This window comes from Cibotium barometz, chromosome 40 (genome assembly GCF_041138505.1).
Source record: "Cibotium barometz isolate CiBa-2024 chromosome 40, ASM4113850v1, whole genome shotgun sequence".
NCBI classification, from domain to species: Eukaryota; Viridiplantae; Streptophyta; class Polypodiopsida; order Cyatheales; family Cibotiaceae; genus Cibotium; species Cibotium barometz.
Window position 1 is genome coordinate 10,084,862 of NC_141085.1, and position 16,858 is coordinate 10,101,719.

Here is a 16,858-nt window from a genome sequence, read left to right on the forward strand (position 1 = left end):
ATATGTGGATTTATCTGTCATGGAAACAAGACATTGGTCTTTCGAGAAGAAACAGGACTTTGGTATCGAGGAAACAGGCCTATGGTTTATGGGATACAAGTCTTTGGTTTATCGGATACAGGTCTTTGGTTTCGTGTGGAAAGCATATCTCTGGATTGAAGGCACTCAAGGATTAGGGTTAGGGTTTACACAAGGTACAAACAGGCATGGAAACCAAGAGAAGAGAGAACACGACTTCAGTATGCTTCAATGATCAAAAAGATGAAGTACAATAGCCACATGATAGTGACCCTAAAGATAAGTGTTCACATGTCCGGCCATAAATGTGCCAGGTGGACCAAAACACTTATAAACTGCATATAAGTGAAACTGAACTAAACTGGGGAAAAAACCTCCACTAACTGAAGTAAAAAGTGCCCCAGTAATCTACTGATGATCACTAGCACTCCTCTGGGTGCATACACAGCATAAAACCCAACAAACCCCCCTGGAGTGATATGTGATCACTGTACATCATCCACCAAAAGGAAACAAATTCAAAGCATTGCGGAATGCTTCAAATTTCGGACGTGGTAATGCCTTGGTGAAGATGTCTGCCACATTCTGATCTGTAGGACAGTAGATCAGACTGATATCTCCTGCCTGGAGTCTCTCCCGAACAAAATGATAGTGAATCTCAATGTGTTTCGTGCGAGCATGAAACACAGGATTCCTGGCCACAGCAATGGCACTCTGACTATCTGTATAGATAGGTGTAGGCTCCTCCACTGAAATATCCATATCAGTCATAAGACGACGCAGCCAAACACACTCAACAGTAGTAGTGTAGGCTGCTCTGTACTCTGCCTCACAAGACGAAGTGGCCACTGTGGTCTGTTTCTTGATTAGCCAAGAAATGCATGAAGAGCCAAGAAAGAAACAATTTCCACTAGTGGAATGTCTGGTATCAAAGTCACCAGCCCAATCTAAATCACTGTAAGCATGTAACTGCATGTCACCCCCCTCAAGATAAAGCAAACCAAGAGACGAGGTACCCTGCAAATAACGGAATACACGCTTCACAGCTTGCCAATGTGACAACCGTGGGCTGTGCATAAATCTGCTCAACTGAGAGACTGCATACTGAATATCTGGCCTTGTATTACACAAGTAAATAAGGCACCCAACAGCCTGAGCATATGTAGTGGCATCAAAGGAAACACTGTCATCTTGTAGTGACAGTTTCATCCCTAGGAGTACTAATAGGCTTGCAATCCTGAAATTTAAACTTCTCCAGAAGTTTAGCAACATAGCGTGATTGCAACAACCCAATGCCTCTGTTATCCTGCACAAACTGTATGCCCAAATAGTAATGTACAAGGCCCAAGTCAGACATGTCAACTGTCTGTTGCAGTATCTCCTTAAAAGCTGCAATTTTGTCATCATTTGATCCCATGAGCAAGAGATCATCCACATAAAGACTGATGACCAGCAGATCTGTCTCTTCTTTCTTTACATACAGAGTGGCCTCTGATGGACTGTTCACAAATCCCTGAGTGAGTAGAAAAGCATCTATTTTTGCATACCAAGCTCGTGGAGCTTGTTTCAGACCATACAAGGCCTTTTTCAGCCTGCATACTTTCCCCTCATGACCATGTTCTGCAAATCCCATGGGCTGAAATACATTAACTTCCTCCTCGAGGTCCCCATGTAGGAATGCAGTCTTTATGTCCAACTGGTGAACAACCCAACCACGATGTGCAGCCAATGCAATGACACACCTAAGTGTCGACATACGGGATGTAGGAGCAAATGTCTCCTCATAATCAATGCCCTTCTTCTGTGCATAGCCCTTTGCAACTAGACGGGCTTTGTACCTGTCAATGGATCCATCTGCATGTCTTTTCAACTTATAGACCCATTTAGTACCAATTGCTTTCTTGCCTTTGGGCAGATCAACCAAATCCCATGTTTGATTCTTTTTAATAGAATCAATCTCATCCTGCATGGCTTTGTTCCAATGCACATTATCTCGTGCATCCACAAATGAATCAGGCTCATCATCATCCTGTAAACTGGCTGCCATAACCAGATTCAAATCCATGATGTGTGCATGCTCATTGGTCCTTGTTTCCCTACGAGTACGACCAACAAGAGGACCCTCTAAGTGGCTGTCCTGTAATGTCCTCAAATACCATCTAGGTATATGTCTGACCTGTGGTGCCTGCTGTCCCATATTTGGTTCAGCTTCTGGCTCATTTGGCTGCTGAATTTCTGCACCACCTACATCATTTGCTGGCTGTCCTGTACCCTCATGAGTTGGATCACCAACTGTGGAATGAAACTCCATGGGTAGTAGACCTTCAAACACATCATTTTCAGCCTGATTTGCCTCATAACCAGCCATGGATATTTCTGATTTTTCATCAAAAATCACATCCCGACTGATGAATATCTTCCTGGATAGTGGGTCATATAACCTGTAGCCCTTGCTCTCACGGCTATACCCAACAAAAATGCATTTTGTGGCTTTATCATCCAGCTTCCTCCTCAACTCTTTGGGTATGTGTGCATATGCAAGACACCCAAAGATACGAAAATGCGATACAGAAGGCTTGCGGCCATGCCAAGCCTCAAAAGGAGTAATAGAAACCAATGCCTTTGTGGGACATCGATTCAAAATATGACAAGCACACATTACTGCTTCCACCCAAAAGATATGTGGTAGTCTTTTTGCCTTTAGCATACATCTGGCCATCTCCATGAGTGACCGATTCTTCCTTTCTGCAACCCCATTCTGCTGTGGAGTGTAAGGAGTAGTATACTGATGTTTTATACCTCTACTCCCAAGAAAGGAATTCAGCATATGTGACATATATTCCCCCCCTCGGTCAGAACGGAGAGTCTTCACCTTGCATCCTCACTCTGTCTCAGCAAGTGCTACAAAGGCCAAAAATGCATCATATACCTGTGATTTCTGTGTCAAAGGATAGACCCAGCATATACGAGAGAAGTCATCAATAAATGTTGCAAAATAAAAGCAACCACCTAATGACTTCGTCTGCATGGGACCACAAAGATCACTGTGTATAAGTTGCAACTTTGCAGTTGCTCTTAGAGCCTGATCACGTGGGAAGGAAAACCTGTGCATTTTTCCCAAAATACATCCTTCACAAATGTGATCTGGAGGCTTCTCCATGAGAGGTAGATCTGTAAACATATTATGTCGCTGCATAAGCATAAGACTACCAAAATTTACATGCCCCATGCGAGCATGCCATAACTCCGCATCAACCATAGCTGGAGTAAGAGTGAATGCATTATAAGCAGACTGATCTACTGGCTGAAATGCATCCAACTGATAAAGTCCATGACATAGTGTACCAGTAAGCATCAAGGTCAAGGCATTAGCTTTGTCTCTGACCATGCATTTATCATCATCAAAGTGGACTTGCATTCCACAATGTGCTAAAGAAGAAATGGACAACAAATTCTTCTTTATTCCTGGTACATATAAGGCATCTGTAAGGCGGAGAATGGAGCCATCAATGGCTGTGAGCTGAATCTCCCCAATGCCACGAACTGGATATGAAGCATTGTTGGCACACTGAACAGTTTTGCCAACAGGGGCAGGGCCAACATGACTAAACAAATCCCTGCGAGATGTGATATGCTTTGAGGCACCACTATCAAAATACCAAGTACATGCATGCTCTGTCAAACTGAGTGCCTGTGAAGACCAAGAGGCATCATAGCTGCATGTATAAAAACAGTAATCCCTGTCCTCAACAAAAGAAGCAGTCTCTGGAGGAGCTTTAGAAGCATCATTAACTGACATCCCAGCTTCCTTTGCCTTCTCTTTGGCAATCCTCTTCCTACATTCCGTGATGTAGTGACCTGGCTTCTTACAGTAATGACATATGCCCTTCTTCTTGGGCTGTCCATCACCTTTCTTGGTATCCTGTGAAGAACCACCATCACCTTAGTTTTGATTTGCACTCTTTGGCTGAGTTTTTCCTTTCCCCTTTTGACCTGTAGTAAATGCTTGTTCAGCATTTGTGTTCATATTCATATTCTTCCTCATTTGCTCCTCTTGTAGTAAGAGAGCAACAAGTTCCTGATACTTGAGGGGTTCAACAGCATTCCTCATGCTGAGGTTCAAAGAGGTATGAAAAGCCAAGTAAGATCTTGGCAAAGAGTGCAAGATGGTGGACACAAGCTGTGTCTCAGGAATAATCTCATCCACATTGATGAGTTGCTCTCTCAAATCCTGCAGCTTGTTTAAGTGGCTAGACATATCATCTCCTTCATTCATTTTCTGATTTTCCAGCTCTCTTTTCAAAAATGAGATCCTAGCCTCATTACGAGCAGCATACATCTGCTCCAAAGTCACCCATGCATTCTGTGAAGAGCCAGCTGAACGAATATGAGGTATAATGGACCTCTGTACTGACAATGCAATGAGTGACAAAGCTTGTGCATCCCTGGCATCCCATGTCTTTTGAGCATTTGTTCTCTAAACAGGCAATGGCTGTCCTGGAGCCTGTACCTGTTGTCCTCGTCCACGAGCACCCCCTTGGGGAGGAGTCTCTGGAGCCAATGGACCTGGACGTGGTTCATCACCACTAACAAAATCCCAAAGACCTTTTGCCACAAGCACATTTTTCAGCATAAAACTCCACAAGGAGTAGTTCGTGCCATCCAATTTGTCTTCCTTAGACAAATATGTGAATACATCACTTTGCTGTTGATTTGCCATTATGCTTTACGCACAATGTTGTACCTGTTTACCAAAAAACCCAATAGCAGAAACCCTGATAATAACTGTACTCCACTGAATACAGTTCACCCAAATCTGCCTGCACTCTCAATCCTCTGAATGTGCAGCTCAATGCACCAATGACTGAGTAGAGCAGCAAATGGCGTACACAATGCCAAAATGCCCCAAAAATGCCCAAATTTGCTGCACCCAAACTATGCAAAAAACCTGTATATTTCCTTGCTAGAAAATCTGCCTGTTGTGCCTGTATATTTTCACAGAGAAAATAAAAATGCCCAATATTCAAAATATGTAATGCTTACCACTTCTGTATTGTGCAGGTACTCAGCAACTCAGTCGAGGTGCTGTACTGTGCATGTACTTTGACTGTACTATTGCAGTCGTGTACTGTACTGTGCACTGTACGGAGCAGGGTAACCAGTTCCACAGTACTGTCCTGCGCAGGTTTGTACAGAGGCACAGTCTTCGAAGCAGGTACAGTATACGCGTGTGCTGCAGGTTCAGAAGTACATTTCAGGTACAGGCGATGACAGGCGCAATCATTCGAAGCAGGTACAGTAGGCGGCGCTTGACTGTTGCAGTACCCGACTGAAGGCGACCAGGTACGGAGGTTGTAGGCGGCGCAGACTGGATGTACGGGCAGAAGGCTGCGCTTGACTGTACGGGTTGTAGGCGGCGCAGTACAGTAGTTGTAGGCGACGTGCAGTACCCGACTGAAGGCGACCAGGTACGGAGGTTGTAGGCGGCGCAGACTGGATGTACGGGCAGCTAGCGCCCACGTGGAGCTGAAGGCGGCGCAGTGTGGGTATACGGATGCTGTACGGGCAGCAGATGCTGAAGCCGGCGCTTGACTGGATGTACGTATTGTGTACGGGCAGCAGCAACAAGTGTACGGGCAGGGCAATGCAGAGCTTCAATGCTCTGATACCAATTGAAGGCACTCGAGGATTAGGGTTAGGGTTTACACAAGGTACAAACAGGCGTGGAAACCAAGAGAAGAGAGAACACGACTTCAGTATGCTTCAATGATCAAAAAGATGAAGTACAATAGCCACATGATAGTGACCCTAAAGATAAGTGTTCACATGTCCGGCCATAAATGTGCCAGGTGGACCAAAACACTTATAAACTGCATATAAGTGAAACTGAACTAAACTGGGGGAAAAAACCTCCACTAACTGAAGTAAAAAGTGCCCCAGTAATCTACTGATGATCACTAGCACTCCTCTGGGTGCATACACAGCATAAAACCCAACATGGATTCATGCGAACAGGTTCTAGTTTTCTCGAGGTTACATGCAGGCTGTGACTATAGGAAGGACATATGGTTTGGTACAACCCTACTGCTGTTTGGGAAAGGGTTCGAGGGATCCATGGTTGAGATGCAGAAGACCTTTTCAAGCAGGGAGGGGTCGTACAAGTGTGCCTTCTCTATAGAATGCTTTGATGTACTAAGTGAGAGTTCTTATTGGGAAAAGTCTTGGGTGAAAAGCTATAAGGGATCCTATTGGTAGAGGATTCGACAAGTTGTACTTTGTACTCTTATTTGATCAAGTAAAGAAATACCGCAAGGGGCGCCACTGCGTTTTGGGGCTAATCGGTGTCCTTGTACTATTTGCAGGAGCATTCTAGCTCCCCTGTTTGTTTTCCTTTTCCAGGTTCTCATGGGTGATGAAGTGTTTTGTGTGCGAGTGTTTGCTCCACCGCCTGTCAGATTTCTGAAGGCCAGTTTCAGTACAAGCTTTGGGAATGGGGGATTATCCTAGAATACAAAGGACCACACTCCTTAAATTTAGGAGAGTTGCTATTTTTGGCCCGACTCCGATGGAAATTCTGTTTGCATCATTACATCTGGAATTGAGCAGATACCAAGAGTTGGCAAAGTGCCTATGACAGAATGTCTACCAGTTGGGATATTTTTAGAGATAAAGTTTATGGAAGGACCCATCTCTTAGATTGGGACATGTGGCAAGAAAGTGGACCAAAAGTGAGACAAGTGACCTGACACTTGTTAGAAAGTGGATCAAAGTGAGACAAGTGACCTCACACTTGTCACTCCAGCTATTGTGTGGCTCTCCACTTGTCATTGTAGCCTTCTCTTGCCATTTTAGCTCATGGGAGGCCCAAATCTATAAATTGGAGCCCTCTCTCTTCATTAAAAGAGGCTCTCTTGCTGCACACTAGCCTCTACCACTGTTATTACAGGCTACCCTAATGATGGCTACTCTCTTTCTCTCTCTCTTGAAGGCTGCCCATGAAGAATACCGGCTGTTGGGGACTATTTTGGAGGCTTCCATCACGAAGAAATACTGAAGGCAAGGGTATTTAATCATTTATTATGATTTCTAGCCATTGTACTTGTTGTACCAGCCTTTGTACCTGTTCTACCAACCATTGTACTGGCTGTACCAATCCTTGTACTTGTTGTACATGATATTATTCTCCTTGGGTAATAAAATACTCCAAGGAGGGGGGGGGGGGGATCGGCCCATTCCGGCCTCTATGTGGTGTCACATGTGCAAGATCCATTTTCAGCATTTGTGGATGTTTTGTCCAGCTTTTATGTTTTATGCAAAGTGATTATGGATATGTGTTAAGGTTGTGGCCATGTTTAAGTGTTTTGATATGCTTTGATGGTATCAACAAGTGTATCAAAGTTACAGACAGTCGGCTACTTGTCCCCCTTTCGAGCAGGTACTTTGGATTTTTGTTTTTGAGAATTACATGCTTCAACGTATAATTCCAGGTGCAAGCAGCAGTACAGTGCAAGATTCCACGTGTAAGGTTCGGTGAAAATTGGGGATTTCTTTGAAACTCATGCTTAACAAGGTAAACAGGACAATTTCATGCACACAATTGCAGAATCTTTGCTTAATTGCAGAAATTAAAGCTGCAGGCTTTGCTAAAATTTGGGGGTTTTCAGAAGTTAGTGCTTAATTGCACAATTGAAGTTGCAGGGAACACACATGTTTGGGGCTTTTCACATTTGCGTGCAATTAGCACATCATACAGCTCACTAGTGCACAAAAAATTTAGGGCTTTCCATTCTACAAGACTTAATTGGATGTTTATGCATTGATTGTGCAGAGATTTGCATTGCTTCTGTTGTCATGACACTCGAAACATTTATTGCAGCCTTGTATTAGAGGCAAATAGTTTGCTCAGGAACTTGTGATTGCCTAGCATAGCATTCTTGTGCATTGGGTTTTGCCTACAGGTGCTTTTTACAGCATACTTGGTTGCAAGTGTTTGCATATCTCTTGGAAGAGAAATGTCAGCATTATGGCTGGGAATACAACTGATATATTCGGGGTTTTGTCCCAAGAGGACAAATTGGATGGCGGTAACTACTCACTGTGGAGTTTCATGGTCTGAAACCTTCTTGGGGTGATGTATCAGGCGAAGATGTACACCCTACAAACATAGCACCGAATACACCTGGCCGTGGTGCTCAACAAGCTGTAGTACCTACTCCTCCCTTACAAGAGCAAAAGAGATGGGATACTCGTGATGCCCAAGCGATGGCTTTGATTGCTTTGTTAGTAAAGCAATCAATCATACTACATATCAGGACTTGTAGGACCTCACGGCGAGCTTGGGATGTATTGGAGACCATGTATTAGGCTAAGAATGAAGCTAGAGTTGCCTTTCTTAAAAGGGAGTTGGAAAATGTGTCAGATGGGGATAGCATGGCTGATGTCACCATTTGGCCACCCAAATGGTTCACTCTTGCTTTCACACTATGTACATATTGGATTGGTGTCCATGGCTTATGGAATATGCCTATGCAGGTGATTGACACGTGTCATGCTGTATAGTTGGATATGATATTCCGCTGGGACTTGATGTTATCATGCCCGAAATATCTGGAGGACTTGGCTTTCCGCTAGGACTTGTGCCTTTGTGTACATGCCCGGAAACGCCTGGAGGACTTGGCTTTCCGCTGGGACTTGTGCCTTTGTGTACATGCCCGGAAACGCCTGGAGGATTGGCTTTCCACTGGGTCTGGTATTGCATATACTTGCCTGGAAACGCCTGGTCTTATATGGTTTCATGAACGGAAATTGCTCATGCCAATGCTGCATTGCATAGCATCTTTATGTGCTTGCCTGCAAATGAAATTGCATGCTGTTTTCATGCCAGCATGACCTATGTGTAGTTCCGGGTAAGGGGACGCCCGCTCGTGAACCGTGCGTGTGAAACTGTCTGCTGACATGGTTGTGTGGCATGTGAACAGGTGGTAAGTATTTCCCGATCTAGGCTCAAATAGCCCTTAGGACTTGGCCAATATTTATAAGTGAGTGCGTTCCCATTTCATTAAAGTTTGGGCGCCCAAAAGTCACTTATAAATTATGACCTCTTCCAAGTTCACACTCACTGAAGTCCCGAGGCGGACAAGACTCAATGTCCAGGACCTGATCCTCCCCTTTTACTCATAAATGGGCATCTCCCCATGTCCCTTCACCTGATTGGACCCCAATTCACTTACTTATTAAGAGAAATTCGTGTTTTCTCTTCATGAGGATTTTTGGAGACTGAAAACTCTGTTTTTCCACCATTTCTCTCCATTTCCAAGCTCTCCATAGCCATACCCAACTTGCTAGGGTGTTTTCAAAGCTTCCAAGAGTGTTTCCAAGTGCTAATCACTCTCCTACTCACTCCCAATGACTGAAATTCAGCAAAACAGCTCTCATTTTTGCTGTAATTTATGGTCTTTTTGCTGAAAACCCTAATTTCAGCCTTCCTTTCTCAAGTTGAACCATAGGGGAAGCTTTCCCAAGGTTCCCTTCATCCTCTTGAAGACTTTTTTGTCGCAAAGGATTGCGGCAAATCGAAGATATCAACACTTCTAAAGCTTCCAACGCGAAGGCTTCCGCTTGCAACAACTTCTATGAAGACTGGTAAGCTAATTGGACAATGTGTTGTCATTACTTACTCAGTAGAAGGGCAGGACTCCTTGTTTAGCCGCCCTGTGTAGTATTTCTCTTGTCCTATGTGCTCTTGAAGATGTTGCTACCTTGCTTGGTAGAACATAGAGCCAATGGTAGAGAATATGGGCACTGAAGTCGGGCCGGGCATCAAGGCAGCTCCTTGGTGATCTACATCGACATACCATTGTTTTCTAAATGCTGAATTTCATATGCATTGGCATGGAGGATTTGGCAATGGATGCCCGTGAAGCTATGTATTGAATTTCTCCAATAGTAATACAATTTACTCAAGGGAGGGGGTCGGCCGTTCCGGCTCATTGTGTCTCTTGTCAAATTCAGCAATTTTACTTCTTGTATTTGAGCAAGTGTCCTTCAAATCTTAGTGTATTTAAGTATATTGATTAGCATTGTGTTCAACCAAGTTACATTGGTATCAGAGCATACGGTTCTCTTTCACTTCTATCGTGAGAGACGATCACCGTGAACACTAGCTATCTCTACACTTAGAACATTATGGACAGCCATACAATGAATGTTGGAGATGCTAATACAAGAGGCAGGGACAATGAAATGCATGCCTCCAATGCTTTACAGGATGAGCAAACTCATGTGGTGCACAATAGGGAACATGAATATGTGGGACAGCCGTCCCGTGGCAAAGAGAAGATGCAAGAAGAAGAGTCCATAGTTTTGAGGGCTGAACTTACTCGTATGCAGGCTCTTCTCCATGCACAACAAGAAGAATTGAATCTCTATCGCCGCGAGGATCCATTGGTACATGATCGTTTGAAGGCCAAGAAAGCTGAATCTTATATGGATCATGCAATGGCAATGATTGCTCAAGAGTTGCACATGCAACCGAGGGATGCAGCACGTGCATACTTGGCTCGTACCGAGGATGCCTATGCAGAAAAGGCAACCATCTCACATGTCTTGGAATCCCCACTGGTGCCCGAACAAGAACTTATGTCTAAGAGGATGAACCTCCATGCGATGGGAGAGGAACAATCAGTGACTTCACGCCATGCAGGAATACCTCATGTAGCCCGTGAAGGATACAATGTTTATGGCAGTGGTCAAAATGTATGTCAAATGCCATTGCCGGCTGAAAATGTACATGCACAACACATGCAACATGGGCTGCAATTTTCTGTTGGTGCAGGTATTCCGCGTATCTCTCATGCCACTCATGCCTTCGAGTGTGCTCGTGAGGGAGAAGTTATGGCTGAAAATGTATCAATGCATGTTGAGGGGCCAGCCATGCCTCATGCTTACAGGGCACATGTATCTATGCCTTATGCATCACCTTTTGGTCCAAAAATGATGCCAGTCACAGGAGGGGAAACATGGGGGAAAACATGTTGAGATGCACACACATGCATCAAAGTCTCGTGACTTCAAAGCCGGAGACAAATCTGTGAAGTTTGACACATATCATGGGGAATACGATGCATCAAAGGCACTTGCTTTTATTGCCCAGTTTGATATTGCTTTCAGTGATGAGGATTTCACTCAGAAATCCATGATCCGGCATGTAAGCATGTTCATGAAAGGCACTGCTGCCCATTGGTGGCTCACGGAGAAGCTCTCACCGAATCCCGTTAGATCATGGGAAGAGTTCAAAAAGAGGTTTTATGCTCAATTCTTGCCTCCCAATGCATTGAATGAGATAACAATGAAGTGGGATTGGGTAAAGCAAAATGAGGGGGAATCGGTAAATGCATATGTACAAAAGTAAACAAAGCTGAAAATGCTAATGTACCGAAGCCTAATGTGCATATGGTTCCGGATATGCAGGGCAACACTTCACATGATAGCAAAGATAGGGTTGTATGTAAAGCTTGGGGACAGCTCAAAGATCAACCCGCTTTGTTCATGTTTGATGATTGTGCATCGGAGAATTTCATATCCACTCAGATGGCAGCTGCTTTGGGTATTGAAGTGGAGGACATGGGTCCTCAAATTGAAGCAGGGGCTGCCTTTGTTGGTAGAGAAGTGCAGGTCATGCCTATTTTTGGCAAGTTGCACATACACATTCAAGGCTATGTGGATCATGAGGATTTTCTTGTGGCGCCTTTGAATGGCTGTGATGTATTGCTTGGAAAGCCTTGGCATACACGTATTGATCCGTGCAAGGCTTACAAGACTAACAGGATCACCTTCATACATAAAGGCCGAGAACATGTAATTGATGCTGGTGAAGAGGGTGATACCATTCCCCTTGTATCTCATGTACAAATTAAGAAAGTAATGAAAAAGAGTATTTTTGCGTACTTGATTTTTGTACGAGATCCTATTGAGAAAAATAATGTACATGTAAACACTCTTAGTAATGATAGGCTGAAATTTTTGCAAGAGCACAATGATTGTTTTGCTGATGAGTTACCAAATGAGTTACCACCTGTACGACCGGAAGATCATCGCATTGATCTTGTGCCGGGTAGCTCACCACCTAATAGGCCAGCCTATCGTGTAAGTGCATCCCAAAAAGAGGAGATCATGAAGCAAGTAAATGAGCTTCTTGAGAAGGGTTTGATTCAGCCAAGCTCTTCCCCATATTGTTCACCCGTTCTCTTGGTTCAAAAGAAGGATGGATCCTTTCATATGTGTGTGGATTATAGAGCTTTGAATAAGCTTACCATCAAGAATCGGTTTCCGATTCCACGCATAGACGGCATCCTTGACAAGTTGGATGGATCGGCATGCTTTAGCCGAATTGATCTCAAGAGTGAATATCATCAAGTACGTGTAGTGCCTCAGGATGTACACAAAACTGCTTTCAGGACAGCATTTGGGCTTTATGAGTATCTTGTTATGCCTTTTGGTCTTACAAATGCCCCGGCTACATTCAATAGAATGATGGATCGCATATTCCGTGAGTACAGGAAATTTACAAGTGTCTTCTTTGATGACATCCTAGTCTTCTCGAAGACCGAAGAAGAGCATAAAGCTCATTTGGCTATTGTTTTTGAAGAGCTCCATAAGCATAAACTCTTCATAAATGCAAAGAAGAGTGAGTTCTTCTTGTCAGAGATACATTATCTTGGGCATATTGTGTCCAAAGATGGAGTGCGGATGGATCCTGCAAAGATTGATGCAGTTCGGAATTGGCCCGAATTGAGTTCGGTGCATGAGATCCGCACTTTTCTTGGATTATGCTCTTACTACCGCAGGTTCATTCAGCACTTTGCATGGATTGCTTCTCCTTTGCATGATTTGACAAAGAAGAAGGCCGTGTTCGAATGGACTAATGTAGAGAGAGATGCATTCCTCAAATTGAAAGATGCAACTACTCATGGTCCAGTGTTGATCGTTCCAGATTTGCAAAAGCCTTTTTGTGTGGAATGTGATGCATCTGGAAATTGCATAGGGACTGTCCTTAATCAAGAGGGACATGCCGTGGCTTATGAGAGTCGTAGATTGCATGATGCAGAGCTATCTCTTGGCATTTATGAGAAAGAGCTCTTGGCTGTAATTCATGCACTTACTATATGGAAACATTACCTTCTTGGGGCTGATTTCACTGTGAAGACAGATCACCAGAGTTTGAGATATTTTCTTACTCAAACTAAATTGTCAGAGAAGCATATGAGGATGGCCAATTTCCTCTCTATGTTTCATTTTCAGATCTTGCACACCCCGGGAAAGAAGAATGTAGTGGCCGATGCATTGTCACAAAAGCCGTATGTAGCAGCTATCTCGGTTGCCTCTCATGGGGACTTGTCTACCATGCGTGATTTGTATCATACGGATGCTGATTTTGCCACTATTTGGGCTGATTTGATGGCTGGTCATGCACATGCCTCATATGTGATCAAAGAGGGTTATCTCATGAAAGATAATTGCCTATGTGTGGTGTCTGACATGAGGCAAAAGGTTTTGGATGAGTGCCATGCTCCTCCATATGCTGGTCATAGAGGCATAATGCCTACTACGCACATGATTGAGCGGTATTTCTTTTGGCCAGGTATGCGGAAGGACATAGAGGCACATGTACGTGTATCACCTGTCAAAAGGTCAAATTTGATAGGCAAAAGGCACCAGGTTTGCTTCAGCCATTGCCTATTCCCACGCAGCCATGGGAAAGTATTACAATGGATTTCATTATGGACTTGCCACGTACCCAACAGGGTAATGATGCAATTTGGACAATTGTGGACAGGTTTAGCAAGCAAGCTCATTTCTTGCCGGTCAAAAAGACCATCAAAGCTGAGCATATGGTTAAAATATATCTTGCACAAGTGTTCAAACATCATGGAATGCCGAAGTCCATTGTGGGGGATAGAGATCCCAGGACTACAAGTCTCTTTTGGCGGGCCTTATTGCAAGCTTAGGATATGCACCCTCTTTGCCAGGCCTCTTTGCAAGTCTTGCTTTCTCAAATTTCAGCAATACCCAATCATTCTCTTTAACATCCAATTGCCTTCTATGCTTGTCGGCAGCCTTTTTATGCTTGTCTTGTGACATTGAAATGGCTGTCCGCACCTGAGCAAAGCAGTATCCAAGTCTCTTACATACTCATCAGCTGCAAATATCTCATCCTTTGTGCGAAGGATGAGTGGCAAAACCACCTTACCATAAACAATCTCAAACGGGGCCTTTCCCGTAGATGCATGCACCGTGTTGTTGTATGCAAATTCCACAAGCGGTAAGTACTTCTCCCAAGAAGACTTCTGATCCACCACAACATTTCAAGAGATCCAACACGGCTGAATTTGCAGCCTCACTTTGCCCATCCGTTTGAGGGTGATAAGCTGATGAGAAGTCCAATTTGGTGCCCATATTATCAGGTACTATGGACCTTTTCGAGTGATCGAGAAGATCAATGAAGTGGCTTTCAGATTGGCATTACCTAGTCATTGGCACATACACAATGCTTTTCATGTGAGTCTCCTTCGCAAGTATGTAGGGCCGGAGCCCAGTGAAATGGTCATTGAGGATCCACCAGAAGTGGATGAGCTTGAGGAGATCTTGCAACCAGAGCAGATTGTGTATCACAAGGAACGCAAGCTTGCTGCAGGCAAAGTTGTGAGGCGTTACCTTGTGAAGTTTAAGAACTATCTTCCCATTGATGCTAAATGGGTAGATGAAGAGTTCTTCAAAGATTGCCCGCATGTGCTTCAGACATATTTGGATGCATTTTAGTTGCGAACAACTGTTTAGAAGCGGGGGGGAATGTCACCATTTGGCCACCCAAATGGTTCACTCTTGCTTTCACACTATGTACATATTGAATTGGTGTCCATGGCTTATGGAATATGCCTATGCAGGTGATTGACACGTGTCATGCTGTATAGTTGGATATGATATTCCGCTGGGACTTGATGTTATCATGCCCGGAATATCTGGAGGACTTGGCTTTCCGCTGGGACTTGTGCCTTTGTGTACATGCCCGGAAACGCCTGGAGGACTTGGCTTTCCGCTGGGACTTGTGCCTTTGTGTACATGCCCGGAAACGCCTGGAGGATTGGCTTTCCACTGGGTCTGGTATTGCATATACTTGCCTGGAAACGCCTGGTCTTATATGGTTTCATGAACGGAAATTGCTCATGCCAATGCTGCATTGCATAGCATCTTTATGTGCTTGCCTGCAAATGAAATTGCATGCTGTTTTCATGCCTGCATGACCTATGTGTAGTTCCGGGTAAGGGGACGCCCGCCCGTGAACCGTGCGTGTGAAACTGTCTGCTGACATGGTTGTGTGGCATGTGAACAGGTGGTAAGTATTTCCCGATCTAGGCTCAAATAGCCCTTAGGACTTAGCCAATATTTATAAGTGAGTGCGTTCCCATTTCATTAAAGTTTGGGCGCCCAAAAGTCACTTATAAATTATGACCTCTTCCAAGTTCACACTCACTGAAGTCCCGAGGCGGACAAGACTCAATGTCCAGGACCTGATCCTCCCCTTTTACTCATAAATGGGCATCTCCCCATGTCCCTTCACCTGATTGGACCCCAATTCACTTACTTATTAAGAGAAATTCGTGTTTTCTCTTCATGAGGATTTTTGGAGACTGAAAACTCTGTTTTTCCACCATTTCTCTCCATTTCCAAGCTCTCCATAGCCATACCCAACTTGCTAGGGTGTTTTCAAAGCTTCCAAGAGTGTTTCCAAGTGCTAATCACTCTCCTACTCACTCCCAATGACTGAAATTCAGCAAAACAGCTCTCATTTTTGCTGTAATTTATGGTCTTTTTGCTGAAAACCCTAATTTCAGCCTTCCTTTCTCAAGTTGAACCATAGGGGAAGCTTTCCCAAGGTTCCCTTCATCCTCTTGAAGACTTTTTTGTCGCAAAGGATTGCGGCAAATCGAAGATATCAACACTTCTAAAGCTTCCAACGCGAAGGCTTCCGCTTGCAACAACTTCTATGAAGACTGGTAAGCTAATTGGACAATGTGTTGTCATTACTTACTCAGTAGAAGGGCAGGACTCCTTGTTTAGCCGCCCTGTGTAGTATTTCTCTTGTCCTATGTGCTCTTGAAGATGTTGCTACCTTGCTTGGTAGAACATAGAGCCAATGGTAGAGAATATGGGCACTGAAGTCGGGCCGGGCATCAAGGCAGCTCCTTGGTGATCTACATCGACATACCATTGTTTTCTAAATGCTGAATTTCATATGCATTGGCATGGAGGATTTGGCAATGGATGCCCGTGAAGCTATGTATTGAATTTCTCCAATAGTAATACAATTTACTCAAGGGAGGGGATCGGCCGTTCCGGCTCATTGTGTCTCTTGTCAAATTCAGCAATTTTACTTCTTGTATTTGAGCAAGTGTCCTTCAAATCTTAGTGTATTTAAGTATATTGATTAGCATTGTGTTCAACCAAGTTACAGCTGATCATCTTACAAAGATCCAAGATCTTCGGGAGCAATTTCTTAACATTGATGAGGTCATTCTTAAAAACGAATTGGTCTCCAGGACACTATCATAACTACCAGAAACCCGAAACCAATCTTGTTTAAAGAGCTAGTTAGTTTGTTGCTCCACGAGGAGAAGAACCGGAAGAACAAATCTTCCGTCATGCGTGGCAATGATGGGGCTTTTGTTGCCCAAGGCAAGGGCGAAGGAAAAGCCAAAAGCAACTTTCAGCCAAAGGCTGACTTGAGACAGCCTTCACAAAAGGCTAAAAATAATGCAGACAAACCTAAGAAAAAGGGCAAGTG

The 16,858-nt window shown here is 44.0% G+C and overlaps 1 protein-coding gene across 5 annotated transcripts in view; it reads right to left on the reverse strand.

Moving 5' to 3' along the window:
- Positions 1–16,858, reverse strand: part of LOC147615179 (uncharacterized) — a 69,245-nt gene that overhangs the window by 32,055 nt on the left and 20,332 nt on the right. The gene's annotated exons all lie outside the window — the stretch shown is intronic.